Source organism: Thamnophis sirtalis, unplaced genomic scaffold (assembly GCF_051295495.1).
Source record: "Thamnophis sirtalis isolate CommonGarterSnake01/CBP01778 unplaced genomic scaffold, rThaSir2_p1.2 scaffold_3, whole genome shotgun sequence".
In the NCBI taxonomy this organism is placed as follows: domain Eukaryota; kingdom Metazoa; phylum Chordata; class Lepidosauria; order Squamata; family Natricidae; genus Thamnophis; species Thamnophis sirtalis.
The window spans coordinates 133,542,107-133,557,964 of NW_028261383.1; positions in this window are offsets into that span (position 1 = coordinate 133,542,107).

Here is a 15,858-nt window from a genome sequence, read left to right on the forward strand (position 1 = left end):
ATTACACACGCGCGCGCGCGCACACACAAGCTGAAGGAAAGAAACAAGTTTGGTAACGGAGCTTTCCTCCTGCATTGTACTGTATATTAAAGGAACCGTCCCCCAGCCGAGGCCCCCCCCCCCCAAGGTATGGTTGGAGGACAGCGATGAACATGCTGGCTAGGAATTATGGGAGACCTAGTCCTGACATAATTCCGATGATACTGGATTGGAGAAAGCTGACTCATAACCCTCTTGCCTTATGCTTTGTATTAGTCTCCTAAACTTCTCTTTTTCCACACTGTGGTTTTGTGTGGAAGAGGTGACCAATACTATCCTTTTGCCTTTGAAAAACCCATACACGATACTTTTTTCTTTCTTCCATTCAATCCTACCCGATTCTCCAAGACTGCCTGGACAGGTTCCTGCAGTTTTCTTGGCAAGGTTCTTCTTCATAAATGACCATTGCTACTTTCATGGGTTAGAGAGAAAGTGACCAGCCCAAGGTCTCCTTCATGGCCTTCTGTCTAAGGTGGGACTGGAATTCACAGTTCCCAGGTTTCTAGCCTGGCATCCTAGCCAGTAGACCTTTGTTATGTGTTATATGTGTTATATGTTAGCCATTCAGCTTCTTTCACTAGAAAAGCCCCATGATAAAGATACTCAGTGGCTAAGACGCTGAGCTTGTTGATCAGAAGGTCGGCAATTCAGCGGTTTGAATCCCTAGCGCCGCGTAATGGAGTGAGCTCCCGTTACTTGTCCCAGCTTCTGCCAACCTAGCAGTTCGAAAGCACGTACAAAATGCAAGTAGAAAAATAGGAATCACCTTTGGTGGGAAGAGAACAGCGTTCCGTGCGCCTTCAGCATTTAGTCATGCTGGCCACATGACCACGGAGACGTCTTTGGACAATGCTGGCACCTCGGCTTAGAAACAGAGATGAGTACCGCCCCCCTAGAGTCAGGAATGACTAGCACATATGTGTGAGGGGAACCTCTACCTTAAAGATATGATGTTATAAAATGGTAGGGGAGTCTCCATAACCAAAGGGAAAGGGTTTCAATTAAACTCGGCTCCTGGCCATTTCACAAACAAACATGTCTGGGCTGTCTTCTGGGCCACAAGACAAACAAGGTTTGTGGTTCCTTCTTCTGGGATGTTTTGCAACTTTCCAATGTAACCAACAGCTCTGGAATTCCCAGCAAGTTTCTTAATGTAGATGGATTGGACTGCAATGACCAAGAGCCACCATTGGCAGCTGCACTTTTGCCATGTTTGAATTGTGCCTGGTTGCAGAAGGCAACTAAAAAGAATTGCAGAAAGGATCTTTCATGATGTACAAGGTAAGAAGATTCTCGGTAAGGAAGAAATTGGGATTTCTATTTGGATAACATGCTGTTCCAGCTGCATACAGTGTTAAACATTCTGACTTGGTTTATGCACTGTGCTAAGCCACAGTTTAACCATCTTTTGTGGCAAAGAGCACCACTAGCAAGCTTCATATGACATATTGAACCAACCAATTCATTTCTCTCCCTCCCTCCCTCCCTTGGCTAAGGGATTGATTGGGCCTTTGAATGGAGGGCTGAAGGCCACATTCCAACAGGGAGTGGAGGGGAACATGACAACTAAATTTGATTTGATTGAAAATTCAAAACAGCTCCTCGGATTGCTATCTAGTCCTCTGTTTGATCATTTCCTTCCTCTGTCACATTCTGGAGGTCTCCAGGAGTGCACCCAAAGTTCAAGGGGGCATACAGCTGTGGGCTTCAAATTGCCTCCTCTTGTACTGTCATATACTCTGACTTTCCAACGACAATATGTTAAGTCAAAACTAGCAATCGCATGGCTTAGCAGAAAATGTAAACCCAGTCTGTATTTGCTTAATTTCTTAGACTGTGCTCCTGCTTTTTTGGGGGGGGGGGGTTGATAGTTCTCTGTCCCTTTTAACCTTCTCCCTTCTTTTCACAGTCAGCAGTGCTCAGACAAAGAACTTTTTATTTGGATGAGAGGAGTACCCCCTCCCTCAAAGCTTGTGGTTGGTTACCTGCTGAGAAGCCTGAGTAGACAAGGTTTATCTTTTGTTTCTTGAAAGGCCTCTTCCACTGAATCCTTTCCACATAATAGCATAACCTGGTGAACCTAGTTAGTGCCTTTAACATTCCCTTACAAAGTGCTTAGGAAAGTGGGTTCAGTCTTTAGAAGGCTTTCCTGATTCGTTAGCTTAGTCTGTTACATCAGATATGGACTTTTGCCCTGATTGGGCCGAGCAACCATCAATATCCTCAAAGAAGTTGGCTTACATTTACCCACCATATTTGATCAAACTTTTGAGGACAATAGGGCTCTGCAAACCTAAAAAAAAACAAAAAACTTCTGCAGACCTCATGTGAGCACAATCCCTCTCTGTTTTTAATAAAAGCAGATTTTTTAAGGCTTGCGTGAGAGCCTGAGAAAAGATGTGGCTGCTTTAAGAGTAGTACTAAGGAACTGAGTCATTAAAGCAGCATCATTTTTTCCGGTAAGTAATTGTACTTGTGCAAATACTGGAGCAGGGTTTGGTTTTTTGTTTTTTGTTTTAAATTACTTTTGAAGTGTCCTCAGTCTAGAGAGGATAAGGCTTGGAATAAATGACAAAAGAAGGAGTGTAATAGCATCCAAATGATCTCTCTCCAGCTATCCTTCCTCCACTGAACTCCAGACAGATTCTGAAACCCCTGCATGGATGCAAACAAGTAATATGTAATTAATTTTGGTAGGCTGGCTGTATTGATTTTATTTGGAGTTCTCTGTGGGTGATTGTTGCGTTCCTTTATTTTTTCAATACTTCCCTCAATGGCCTCTGGATATCTAGAGACTTCACTTCATTGGTTTTAAAAAGGAACTGCCTATAAAAAAAATTTCCCTTGTGCAGGACTACATAGCTTCCTAGGACACTTCAACATGGTAGTGTTAAAGAGCTATTCCCCAAGCTGCATAAAGTGGCAGGAAAGGATGCTGTTATAAACATTTACTGCTGCACTTCCAACTCTAACCTGGCCTTGGCAATGAAGCAGAATAGGGGTTTTGTCCACAAGAGAAATGGGGAAGTGTGTGTGTGTGTGTGTATTCCCTTTAGTACCAGTTTCTGGGAGCAGATGATCCATGGGTCTTCTTCGGTTAAATCTCCAACCTATGGAGATAATTCCATGAGAATTGGGAATGTCATCAAATAGCCATTCTACTCCATTTACGGTACCTCCCCCTGCTTTTCCTGCCCCATGTCAAGAGGAGCATCAGGAGGAAGAAAAAGGAGAAATTGATTTTCCAGTACTAAAAAAATGGTTTTCTCCATGCTTACCTACAGAAAAGACACTCTCCACCTTCACTTTCCTTCCCAAGACATTTCTCCATTTACACAGAATGCTTCCATAGAGTAAGATTTGAAGAAGGAATGGCTCCCTTTCTCCTTAAGAAGCCATTGCTAGATCCACTAGAACTGGATATTTTTTATTTGGTCTTCAACCTTCCTACTTAGGGAAGAGGGTGGTAGAACCCAAGTGCCGAGCAGCAAGATGAGCTCCCGTTCCTTGCCCCAGCTCCTGCTCACCTAGCAGTCTGAAAGTATGGAAATGCAAGTAGGTAAATAGGTACCACTTTGGTGGGAAGGTAACAGCATTCCGTGCGCCTTTGGCATATAGCCATGTAACCACAGAAAATGTCTTTGAACAATGCTGGCTCTCTCAGCCAAGAAAAGGAGATGGACACCACACTCTAGAGTCAGATAGGACTGGAAGGGAAATCTTTACCTTTAGATTTGAAGCTCCAGAAGGTGTAGAGAAGGTAGATTATCTAGATCCATTTCAAGTGGTTTGCAGGCTGGACTATAGTACTGATTGACTGCAGTTATTAATGATCTCTGATCAAGTCAGGATGAGAATGGTGCATCTGTCCTTGCCCCCTTCATCAATCTTTTACTGATCTTTGATACCATTGATAATATCCCTCTGGACCAGCTTAGGGGGTTGGGAGTGGGAGCAGCCTTACAGTGGTTGCTCTTACATTGAAGCCAGTTGTACTTGGTGTTGGTGTTGCATTGCAGGATGCCTTGGGGGTTTGTCTCTCTCCCAACTCATCCGGGTGAGGTCATTCATTGGCACAGTTTGAAGCATCAACAGTATGCTGATGATACAAGGCTGTATATCTCAGCCCCAGACCTTGCAAATGATACTGTTAAGGTTCCTTCCTGCTTCTGGATGGGAACCACAGTTTTCATTTAACCCTAGTAAGATTGAGTGGCTGGGGGTTTAGGGGTGCTCCAGAACTGGACATTTTCCGACTCTGGAGGGGGCAGTCCATTTATGATTCACTTGGATTGATAGCTACAGCTCAAGGAATGGGTGGCAGCCATTTTTCCCAAGGCATTTGCACAAATCCATCGTATATGGTGATTGTGCTTGTTTGTGGATCAGGAGCTTCTGCTCATGATCACTCATGCCTTATTCATCTCCCAGTTGGATTTTTGTAATGTTCTCTACATGGAGCTGTCTTTGAAGAGCATTCAGAAGCTGCAGTGGATCCAGAATGCCATGACACGGACAGTTTTGGGCACACACCCCAGTATAATCAAATAACACCACTGCTTTGTGAGCTGCACTTTCAGTAGGCTTCCAGGGGCAATTCCATGTACTGGTTGCCACTTATAAAGTTCTGTGGGGCCACCTACCTCCAGTTGCCTCTGAGCCTCCCACCACATCTAGCAGGGTGTCCATTTGCTGAGTCATCTAATAGGAACCAGGAAGCTAGTTTTCTCTGTTGTGACACCTGCTCTAGGAAGCCTCCCGCATGAGATTCAAGTGGCTGTGGCCTTGTTAGCCTTCTGGAAGGCCTTGAAGTCCTGACCTGTCTGTGCAAGTGGTGGGGTCAGTGTGTTAGCTGAGTCTGGTATGTATTGTGATGAGTTGTGAGATTGCTTATTAGAAGCTTTGGTGGCATTTTATTGTTTTATTTTGTATTGCTCTTTTGCTTTATGTGCTGTTGGTGACTCATGTTCACAAGACTGAGTGGAATCATAAGACATTCTTTATACCAATACATGGCAGCATAATTATATTATCCTGAAGACCCTTTCAAGGAAGGAAGGAAGGAAGGAAGGAAGCAAAAAAACAAACAAACCCTGTTTTACTCCTTCCTTCCATTTACAATCATTCTGACTAGTACAGGAACTTAGGGCAACTTATATCATATTCCCTTCTGCCATGTTCTCCTATTCTGCAGGGAGGGCTGAGAGAGAATGACAGGCTGGAAATCACTTGATGAGCATCTGTACCTGAGGGTGGACCAGAAACTGGGTCTTAACTATTACACTATGTTTGGAGCAGCTAAACATTTCAAGCAAAACCAAAATGCTCCTATCAGTTCCACTTGTTGATTTTCCTAATGGCTAACTAACAACATGATGATTTAGTGTGGTGTAGGGTTCCAGCTTTTATCTTTAAACAAAAAAAAAATGTTCCATTAAGGGTTGTGACGTTAGGCAAGGTAAAAAAGATAATTCTTATCTTTCACATGCAACTTAATGCTGCAGGACATCTTTTATGAGTCCCCACCAGGGGTGGGCTTCTGCTGGTTTGGGGCACACATGAGCACAGTTGCCTGTAAATAGGTCTGTGCATGCGCAGAACATTAAAAATGTCAAAAAAACATGCTGTCTTGACCAGGGAATCAGTTCGGGGACCTGGCAAGCCTGACGTCCCTGCTAGTTTGGCCACCCAGTCACCCAAATCAGTGCGAACTGGTAGCAACACATCTCTGGTCCCCACCCAATTTTTTTCTTTTAAAAACCTCTTCTGGAATTTACCCAAAGCTCACTATTTCGCTTATTATACTGGGTAGCTTTTTATGATTGTTTTGGATGGACTGTTTTCCAACCCAGTTGGAGTGTGCCTGGTAATTCTGGAGCCTGAGGACGGGATACAGATGCCACTATTTAACTTCAACTAAAGTTAAATCAAATTCATGTTCTGCTTAACAATGAGTTAAACAGCACTGAAATCATCTTATTTCTATTTAGATGTGACCTGAATTAATCAGGTTTAGTGATTAAGATTATTACAGGAACTACTCAGGAAAAGAAAAGAAAAACCTGAATCATTTATTTGAATTTCTTTTCTGGACATTTCTTTTTTAAATACAAAGTTTTTAAGAAGACAGAAGAATGTTAAGAGTTTATAACAATTCCCCACTTCTCCCCCCAAAGTCTGCAGGTAGTATGAGACAAGAGTTGTCATGCACAAGCAACCAGATCCACATGTGAAAGGCTCCACTTGACTAGTTTATTGCATTTTACCTATACTACAAGAATCTCTCCATACTGCTCACCTTCCCTTGGGGACAAACAAATAATGTTCCATGGAGCTTAAGGCGGAGTGGGAGGGAGTTAGTCTCTTGTGGCTGCACAACAACTCAAGGCTAATTCCCAGCTTAATCTCTCCCCCTTGCCTGGCTAGGAATTTCCCAATTTTTATTGAATTTCCTCAATAAAAGAACTAAAAACTTGAAAACTTCCACCTAATATTTATACCATTTGTCTTTAAAGGTAGTAGAACATTGTCCTTTTCTTTCCTCATTGCTGGTATTCACTTACAGATCCAAAGGAAATTGAACACAAAATTTCCTATCTTGTGCTGTCCAGATGGGTTGAGTTCCCAGAGATGCCTGACCATATCAACTAGGAATGTTGGAAATTGTAGCCCAACCTTACCTGGAGGGCACTGAGTGGGAATGCTGGAGAAGAATGTGTTCCATAGATTAATGAGAACTAATTTTAAATAGGCTTCTTGCATCTGATGATGCGTAGCCCATTAAAAATGTGTGTGATAATGAGTTTCTTAATTTTAAAGTATGACTAGATTCTTCGTTGTTTGCTTGCAAAGGACTAAGATGACTATCGTTGAAATCTTTGTTCAACTGAAAAGATTACTCGAGTTGGAATAATCATCCAAATACCGGTAACAACCAGCAAAATAAGTTTTGTAGAAATGCTATTGGCAAAATATTTTTAAATTAATTGGACTAGATAAAGATATGGGTTTCTTAAAATATACTTTTGGTTTCAAGTTTAAAACTACTATACATGGGGTTAGGGTTAGAGGAGGTGCAGATTTCTCTTATCTCACTGACATTTGGAAACTGCAGGAAGAAAATGGCAAGATTGCTGCATTCTTTTCATTTGGCATGATCCTCTGCTGGTTGAAAAGCCATCAATTCAAGAAATCCAATTTGTATAAATTTAAATTAGGGCTGTCCAACTAGCACAGTGATGGCGAACCATTTTTGGCTTGCGTGCCATAAGCAGGGGGAGCGCAGGGGGATCGAGCTCGGGCGTACCGCACCCATAATGCAATGCGCTCCCCCCCCCAGCATGCATGCGCACATGACAAGCGCTCCCCCCATTTTTTGCATGCTTTTTTCACCCTCTCCAGGCTTCAGAGGCTTTATAGGAACCTGGGGAGGGCGAAAACAGCCTCCTCCGGAGGCCCTCCAGAGGCTTCAGGAGCTTCCCTGAAGCCTCCAGAGCGCCAAAAAGCGGCCCTATGGGCAAACCAGAAGTTTGAGAATGGACTTCCAGTTTGTCCGTTGGGCCGTTTTTAGTCCTCCAGAGCCTTCAGGAAAGCCTCCTGAAAGTCCCTGAAGGCTCTGGAGGGCTTAAACCGGCCCTACGAGCAAACCGGAAGTCTGTTCCCCAACTTTTGGTTTGCCCGTAGGACCGGGTTTTTTTGCACTCTGGAGGTTTCAGGGAAGCTCCTGAAGTCTCTGGAGTGCCTCTGGGGGAGGCTGTTTTCGTCCTCCCCAGGCTCCTATAAAGCCTCTGGAGCCTGGGGAGGGTGAAAAATGGCCTCAAAAAAAGGCTATAGTCAGCTGGCCAGTGCACACATGCGTGCTGGCCAGCTGACAGGGCAACGCCTCGCGTGCCCTGACAAATGGGTCCACATGCCACCTATGGCTCACGTGCCATAGGCTCGCCATCCCGGATCTAGCAGGTCGAAAGCATGCAAATGTGAGTAGTTTAATAGGTACCACTTCGGTGGGAAGGTAACAGCATTCTGTGCACTTTTGGTATATAGCCATACTGACCACAAAACCACAGAAAACATCTTAAGACAATGCTGTCTCCCTTGGCAAAGAAATGGAAATGATCCCCATGCCCTAGAGTTGGACATGACTGCACAGGGAAACCTTTACTTTTAGAGGAGGGTTTGTTAAAAAGTGTCAATTCTCCCACCCAACACATAACTTATTTAAAAAGTTATATTCTTTTTAAAATGTGGAACATTCTAAATCAGCTTTAATTAACAAATGGATCAAAAGCATTAACATTTATTGTAGAAGAGAACCGATAGAGGTGAAATACCCATTAACCGTATGCATCTTAAATGAAGGATAAAACAATAAAAGGCCTGAGGCTAGATCAGATATTTTGGCTCCCTTCTGACTTAACTTACTTTTCTCCATACCTTTATTCCATTGTAAAGCTGAGTCCTCTGCACCTACTACTGGTATGATTATATTCTTTTGACTTGTGGGTGAAGTGCTAGAGCATAATGGCTTTAGATCTTCTGTGCCCCAGCCGTATTTCTACATACCACATAAAAATAGTGGAATTAACATAGAAGGCTTGATCTATGCTGGCAGAGATGATATAAGTGGAGAGTCCGGCTGAATTCACGTAGTTCAGCTGGACTGTCCACTTATTATATCTCTGCCAAACACCTTCTATGTTAATCCCACATTTGCAGCAACTCCAAAGTCTAGTTTTGTTATATGTAGGTGGGTTATTGGTGTTTTTGGGGTGACAGGATTTTTGGTGGTGGTTGGTTTTATACTTTTATTATTATTATTTGTGAATCATATGAGGTATTACATAAAATGGAGATTTTACAGTATCCTTCCCCTGCCACGCCCACCACGCCACCCCATACCCACCAAACCATGTCCACAGAACCCGTAGTAAAAAAAATATTCAATCCCATCAATGGCCTCCTCCTGTAGCTGTTCTGTACAACTTACATAGGGAGGATTCTCTAAAAAGGACTGGTCTTCTCAGCCTTTGGTGAAAATGCAAAGCAACAAGGGATTTTTCTACCAAGCCACCGAGGGGAAGTTTCCATACATGCCACAGCAGATCAGAAAATGCCTCTTCTGGAAGAGTTTACTGCAGCATCTCTCAAACAAGAGATGCTTAGAAGGAAGCATCTTTTCCTATGTACCCTACCTCCAGCTTTCATTCAACAATTGCCTGTGCTGCTGAAATCAATCAATCAATTTTATAAGCTGCCAATTCCCTCCCCACTCCAGGGGAAGGTTACTGCAAAATCCTCCTGATTAGCTGGGAGGCAGAGAATAGATGGGGGCGGGGCCAATCAGAGGTGGTATTTACCGGTTCTCTGAATTACTCAAAATTTCCGCTCTCGGTTCTCCAGAACTGGTCAGAACCTGCTGAATACCACCTTTGGAGGAGGCCAACCCTGCCTTCTATGAATGGCCAATAAAGACCTTCACTGGGCACCTCTCGATGCCCATTCAGAAAACTTCACTGGGCACCTCTCTTGATGCCCATTCAGGCAAACCTGTTCAGTTCCCCAGGCTTTTAATCCTTCCTGTACAAAACATGCCTGCCATTGGGGCTCATTTTCAATTGTGTTGTTTTTCTATTGCTGCATTTTATAGTTGTATTCTTATGGTCTCTGAATTTAAAAAAAAAATCCTTTAATTTTTATCGTTGATATTTATTGGCAAATTCTATCTTCATGTCATCTCATTTCTTTATTGTAATGTTAAGTATGTGAAAATGGACAGGAATTTAAAGCTGAGTAAGTATAACGTTTGGCCTCTGGGCTGCCTTCTTTTTACAAAAACCTGAAGTCTGGCTTCCAAAGATTTTTTAAACTTTATTTTACTTATTTATTACAAAAATGTGCATGTCAATTAATTCTAGGCTAATATAGACGTGGTGGGTCTATATTATGGGATATTACTAATATACTACTACTAATTACTAATATATTACTATATTACTAATATGGGACGCAGTGGCTCGGTGGCTAAGATGCTGAGCTGGTCAATCAGAAAGATCGGCAGTTTGGCAGTTCAAAACCCTAGTGCCGTGTAACGGAGTGAATTCCCGTTACTTGTCCCAGCTTCTGCCAACCTAGCAGTTTGAAAGCATGTAAAAATGCAAGTAGAAAAATAGAAACCACTTTTTGTGGGAAGGTAACAGCATTCCATGTGCCTTTGGCGTCTAGTCATGCCAGCCAGATGACCATGAAGACATCTTCGGAGAGTGCTGGCTCTTTGGCTTTGAAACGGAGATGAAGACCACTAGAGTCACGAATGACTAGCACATATATGCAAGGTGAACCTTTACCTTTAATATAGACTCAAAATGTAAAAATTCCCTACTTTAAAATAAACAGAAATTAAAACAATTTGCCAAATTAAAATCTTTATGCAACACACATAAAGTTCATTAACTTTAGAATATTGTTCCTTTTCCTTCCTCGTTTCTTATATGGTGCAGAACATTGTTGACAACTCATTTTTATGAATAATTTTTTATTCACACGTTTCTCTCCTCTCTCTTTTAAATGAACTCCTGTAAGTGATTCTTGTTAGAAAGATAAATGGATAGGAAGATTGCCTGTGAGTGAAAGGGCAAGGGGAAAAAAGAGTCTGGTGAAGCTGGAAAAGGGATGGTAAAACTGAGGGAAATCCTGTTTGACAATAGGAAAGACAAGGAAGTGGTGCTCCTGCCTTGGGAATGGCACCAGCAGTAACTGTCTGAAAACATGACCATGCCCTTTGTCTCCTTCCTGTATTTCAAAACCCAAATTGTAAAAGAAGCATCCAAGCATTAAGTGAAGACAATACACTTAAAAGAGGCTAAATTTGCATAGCATTTTCAAGTTACAAAATACGGTAGCTGACACTGGGAGAAGTCATGTCACTGATCAGAACCAAGCTGGCCCCTAGGCAGTAATCACCCTGTTTGTGAAATTAAACTGGTGCCCTTTCCTTGTTTCCTTGTCTTGTTGAACCCCTGCTGTTTAACAGGCTGGAAGGTTGTTGAATTGTGTAGGTTCAAAATCTTTCCTGGAGTTCTAGCAGTGGCAAATGTAAGGCTCATAGAGATGAACGGGCCTCCGATGAGTTTTGGGACTGGCATTTTCATGCGTACATTATCTAGAAATGCCCTATCTTCATTGTGGAGCACAACGTTTCTGGAGGCAAGCTTTTTATCTTTCAAGGTTGCCTTTATTCTTTTCCCTGTTATTCTGATCTCTGGTGAAGAATCTGATTTTCTGAAGGAAAGTTGGAATTTTTGCAGGCACAATTACTGAAGACAGGACTACTGTGCCCTTAATAATTTCTCCCCCACTGCCTTGCTATCCTGTTCCCACACCCCGCACTATCCAGCTGGTGTTCTCCCTTCATATTTGCTTTCAATCATCTCAGCCTTGTCATAATATTGGAATTCTGAAAATCTCTAAACATATTAATTAGCTGGAATTAGGCAAGTCATTTGCCCATTGCAAATACAATTCCTTATCTATTAAAGTAGGAACATATAAAAATCTAGGGGTATTTTAGGGAGAAAGGACAGGATGAACTGAACAACGCCTTAACTAAAGGCAACTTGATATATCTTTACCTAGGAGCCAACAAGAGGAGTTACTGAGGAGGTAAGGTAAACTCTGAAACTATGAATCCTAAGTACATTTATAGTCTTTATGTACAGGTAGTTCTCCACTTACAACTGTTCATTTAATGACTGTTCAAAGTTGCAACGGCACTGAAAAAAGTGACTTATAAGTGTTTTTCATCTTACAACCATTGCAGCATTCCCATGGTCACACGATCAAAATTCAGCCACTTGGCTGAATTTATTTATGACGCTTGCAGTGTCCCAGAGTCATGTGATCGCCTTTTGTCACCTTCTGACAAGCAAAGTCAACAGGGAAGCCAGATTTACTTAACAACTGTGTTATTTCTTAATGACTGCAGTGATTCACTTAACAACTGTGGTAAGCAGTTTCACTTAACAAAACTCACTTAACAAATATCTCACAGCAACAGAAATTTTGGGCTCAGTGGTGGTCATAATGTCGAAGACTACCTGTACTTGAAAGTACTTTTTGCTGAACCTAGAAGGTCTCATTTCCTGATTTAGAAGTGGCCCACCAATGTGCTAAAATGAATGTGCCCAAAGAAGCGATGGCAATGACAGTAGATGTACTTTCACTCAGGGTAAGGCTGGTTCCCGATGAAGGTACAAATGGGAATCAAGCAGCCAGACTGTATCAAGGCACACTGTCAGTGCTCATAACTTAATCTGAATGTTGCATTGGCTTCCCTTCCTGCACCCTAATCAGAGATGGTATTCAGCAGGTTCTGACCAGTTCTGGAGAACCAGTGGCGGACATTTTGAGTAGTTTGGAGAACTGGTAAATACCGCCTCTGACTGGCCCCACCCCCATCTATTCTCTGCCTCCCGAGTCCCAGCTGATCAGGAGAGAATGGAGATTTTGCAGTAACCTTTCCCTGCCACGCCTACCAAGCCACGCCCACAGAACCAGTAGTAAAAAAAATTGAACCCAACCACTGACCCCAACCATGTCATTTATACAGAATTTTTCATTGCTATGAAGATGATCCTCATGGCTGAGTTTTTCAGTTGGGGACTGGAAGACCAGAGCAATTTTTCCAGGTATCCAAGTGGTACATTCACATAGTGAAGAATTAAGTCCTCTTCTGCCAGGTCTTCTCTTGCATATAGCCCTAACCCTTTCCTTATCTCGGTGTTCACTGTCCTTAAGCATTTGTTGCTGACACGTGCAAGCTGAGTTTGGCAGCATCTGTGATCTGAGTCGGGAACAAGGGTTGTGGCCCCAAATGGGGGTCAGGGGAAGAAAAAAAAGAACCAACTTAACGCCTATTAGCCACTGCCATTGTATCAGATGTGTTAATAATCGGGTTTGCTAATGCAATTGCTACCACGACGGGAAAATCCGACTGGAAAATGTATTAGAGCAATTATCCCTCTTACTACCTCAGCCTGGTGTAGCATTAATATTCAATTTTGATGTGGAAGTCCTATTATGTTAATGACTTTTGTGACAAAAGTCGTTAATGTAAGACTTTTTCCTGAACAGCACAGTGTTAGCTAGGTTGAATACCAACGTGACATTGGGTAAATCTAATAAGATAAAACAGAAACATTCCACCGGTGCCCCGCACAGTTTCTTAACGTATTCCAAAGATGCTGGAGAGAGCTGCCATTACCTGTCTACAATGGGGAATGATATACACTACAAAGTCAATAATTCGACAAGACTCTGCCTTGTCTAGCGAGAGCTCCGGTTCCTCAAAACCACAGCCTGTTATTAGCATCTCAACTAAAAGCCTGTGGCAAAGGCAGTTTGCTGCAGCTCTATGATTATAGAAATAGCCTGTCCAGTTGTACTACGGGGCTGTTTAATTTGGTGTCCCTTGGAGCAAGGCTTACAAGCTGCGCCTCATTACAAGACATATCAAGCCGTTTCTTTAACCCCCAATTTCTGAGCCTCCTGCCTAAGTGTGCAGTGCACTGTTCTAAATTACAGGTGCTCCAAAAGCTGAATTAGGAGAGGAAATCGCAGGGAAGGGAACTCCACAGATAGCTCTGAACTACATATCAGGTTGGCCCACTAGTCACGACCTGCCATTCACCTTACACAGCCCTGCCAATAGAGCCAATAGGCATAGGGTGGGACTGGAGCTACACCCACCCAGAGGTGGTATTCAGCCGGTTCTCTTCGGTTCAGGTGAACCGGTAGCAGCGGCTATGGGAGGCTCCAGCCACCTGCTCTGATGTAATGCACTAGCACTGTGCATGCGCAGAAGGCACGTGCATGCTTACATTTGTGAACTGGTAGGGAAGATAAGTGAATCTCACCGCTGAGCTACACTGATGGGCTTCGTCATCTCAAATAGGGAAAGCGAAACTCTTGAGGAAGTGGAAACTTCTCCTCAATAATTAAACAGTAATTATCCAAGTATCAAGTCAGGATTCTTCCTGAAGCAAAAAGAGCCGGTAAGTCTTACAGGCTTTCAGTTTTGAGTGGACATGGGCTTGCATGTCTCAATTGCTGCAACTTACGTGCAACAGATTGGCAAACTGAATTTGGTTGCCTTATTTAGGGATGGAGAAGACCATATTTATGGTCATCTTTCCCTCCATTGTGGTCATCAGATGTGACTTGCTTGATGCCAGCAGGTGCTCAAGAATATCCTGAGTCAGTTTCGTCTAGTGATTAAGATCAGAAATTTTGGGAGTTGAAGTCCAAACATCTTAAAAGTTGTCAAAGTGGAGAAACATACCACATCACAGTGTAAGCCTTGTCAGAATGAATGAAAAATATGCAAGGTATCTCAATCTTAGTTTTCTTTGCCTGTTCCTTTGAACAGGACTTGGTCTAGACTGCAGAACCTATTAGCAGAATGAAGACCATGCTATCCGATCAGAAGGAATATTCTACTTGGACTAATTGTTACTTCAGTATTGGGTAGTTGGTTTTTTTTAGCGTATGGCATGTGTTAGCCAGGGATCACTAAGCGGCTGGCTGCCTCTGTGAAATGATTTTTTTCCAGGCAGTGTTATCTTATCCACGGGATGCCTGAATGCCAGTAGGCAATTGCGGGAGGGTCCTTTCCTGTCCCTATGTGGTTTATTCACTCACGGGAATCGAGTCACCAAGCTGTCGATCTCAGCGGAGCGCAGGCTCAGTGTCTTACACGTGAGACACTGCAGCCCTTTACGTACTTCAATGTGTAATCCCAGCTTTTAAGAAATTCAGTTTCCTTACTAGAGCTAGTAGTGAATTGTTGGTGAATTTTAAAAGGAATAAAGGAACAAGGTACAAGGACAGTGGAAACAACCATTATATTTCTAGAAGTCTATGGAAATGTTAACAGTGCTCCGTGTGTCTTTGTTTAGTCATGCCAGCCACATGACCACGGCAACGTCTTCGGACAATGCTGGTTCTTCAGCTTAGAAACGGAGATGAGCACTGCCCCTAGAGCCAGAAATGACTAGCATGCATATGTGGGGGAACCTTTACCTTATGAAAATTTTCAGCCATCCATTTTTTTGTTTTTTTCATCCAAAATGGTCTTAGTGTTTGTTTGTTTTTGTTCTCCTCCTCCAAGAAAAAGCTTATTGGATGAGAAGCAAAATGTTTTCAAGAAAAAACAAAGTCCAGTTGGCTTTTGAAAAAATACCTTTGGGATATATTTCTATGACTAGCAGCAATGATGCCAAAATGATGCTACATGCACAGTGACATTACCTTACAAATGTCACCATTATATACTCATAAGAATGTCAGTCACTGCAATTGTGTCATCGTCATTTTATGATTTGTCTCCCTCACCCCCTTGAATGCCCATGTGATTTTCTCTCCCAATTACTGATCCCAATGAGAGTTAGCAATCAATGCAGAATGTGGCTCATGGGCTCCCTTCTAGCCCTGCCTTTAAATGTTGGTGGCACCGATGCTGAACAATTGCAGCTGGGGAGGCTGCCATTTTGCCTTTGCAGTTTATATATGAGAGACTAGCTGGCTGGCTGGGCAGATCAAAGATCTCCAGTTGTCGTCTCAACATCAGAGCTACAGTCCTCATCTGATGTGCAAATGCAATGAAACAGAGAACAAATCATTGTGAAGTCTCCCGCCACCTCCCCCCACTGCCTGGCTATCTTTGCTTATAGTATGCTTCACTGTGCATCTTTCCAGACATTTTAAAGGTCAGTGTCATCCGTGCAGGTCTGGGAAAGTTCTGAACGGTGTGGCAGAGCGAGGATA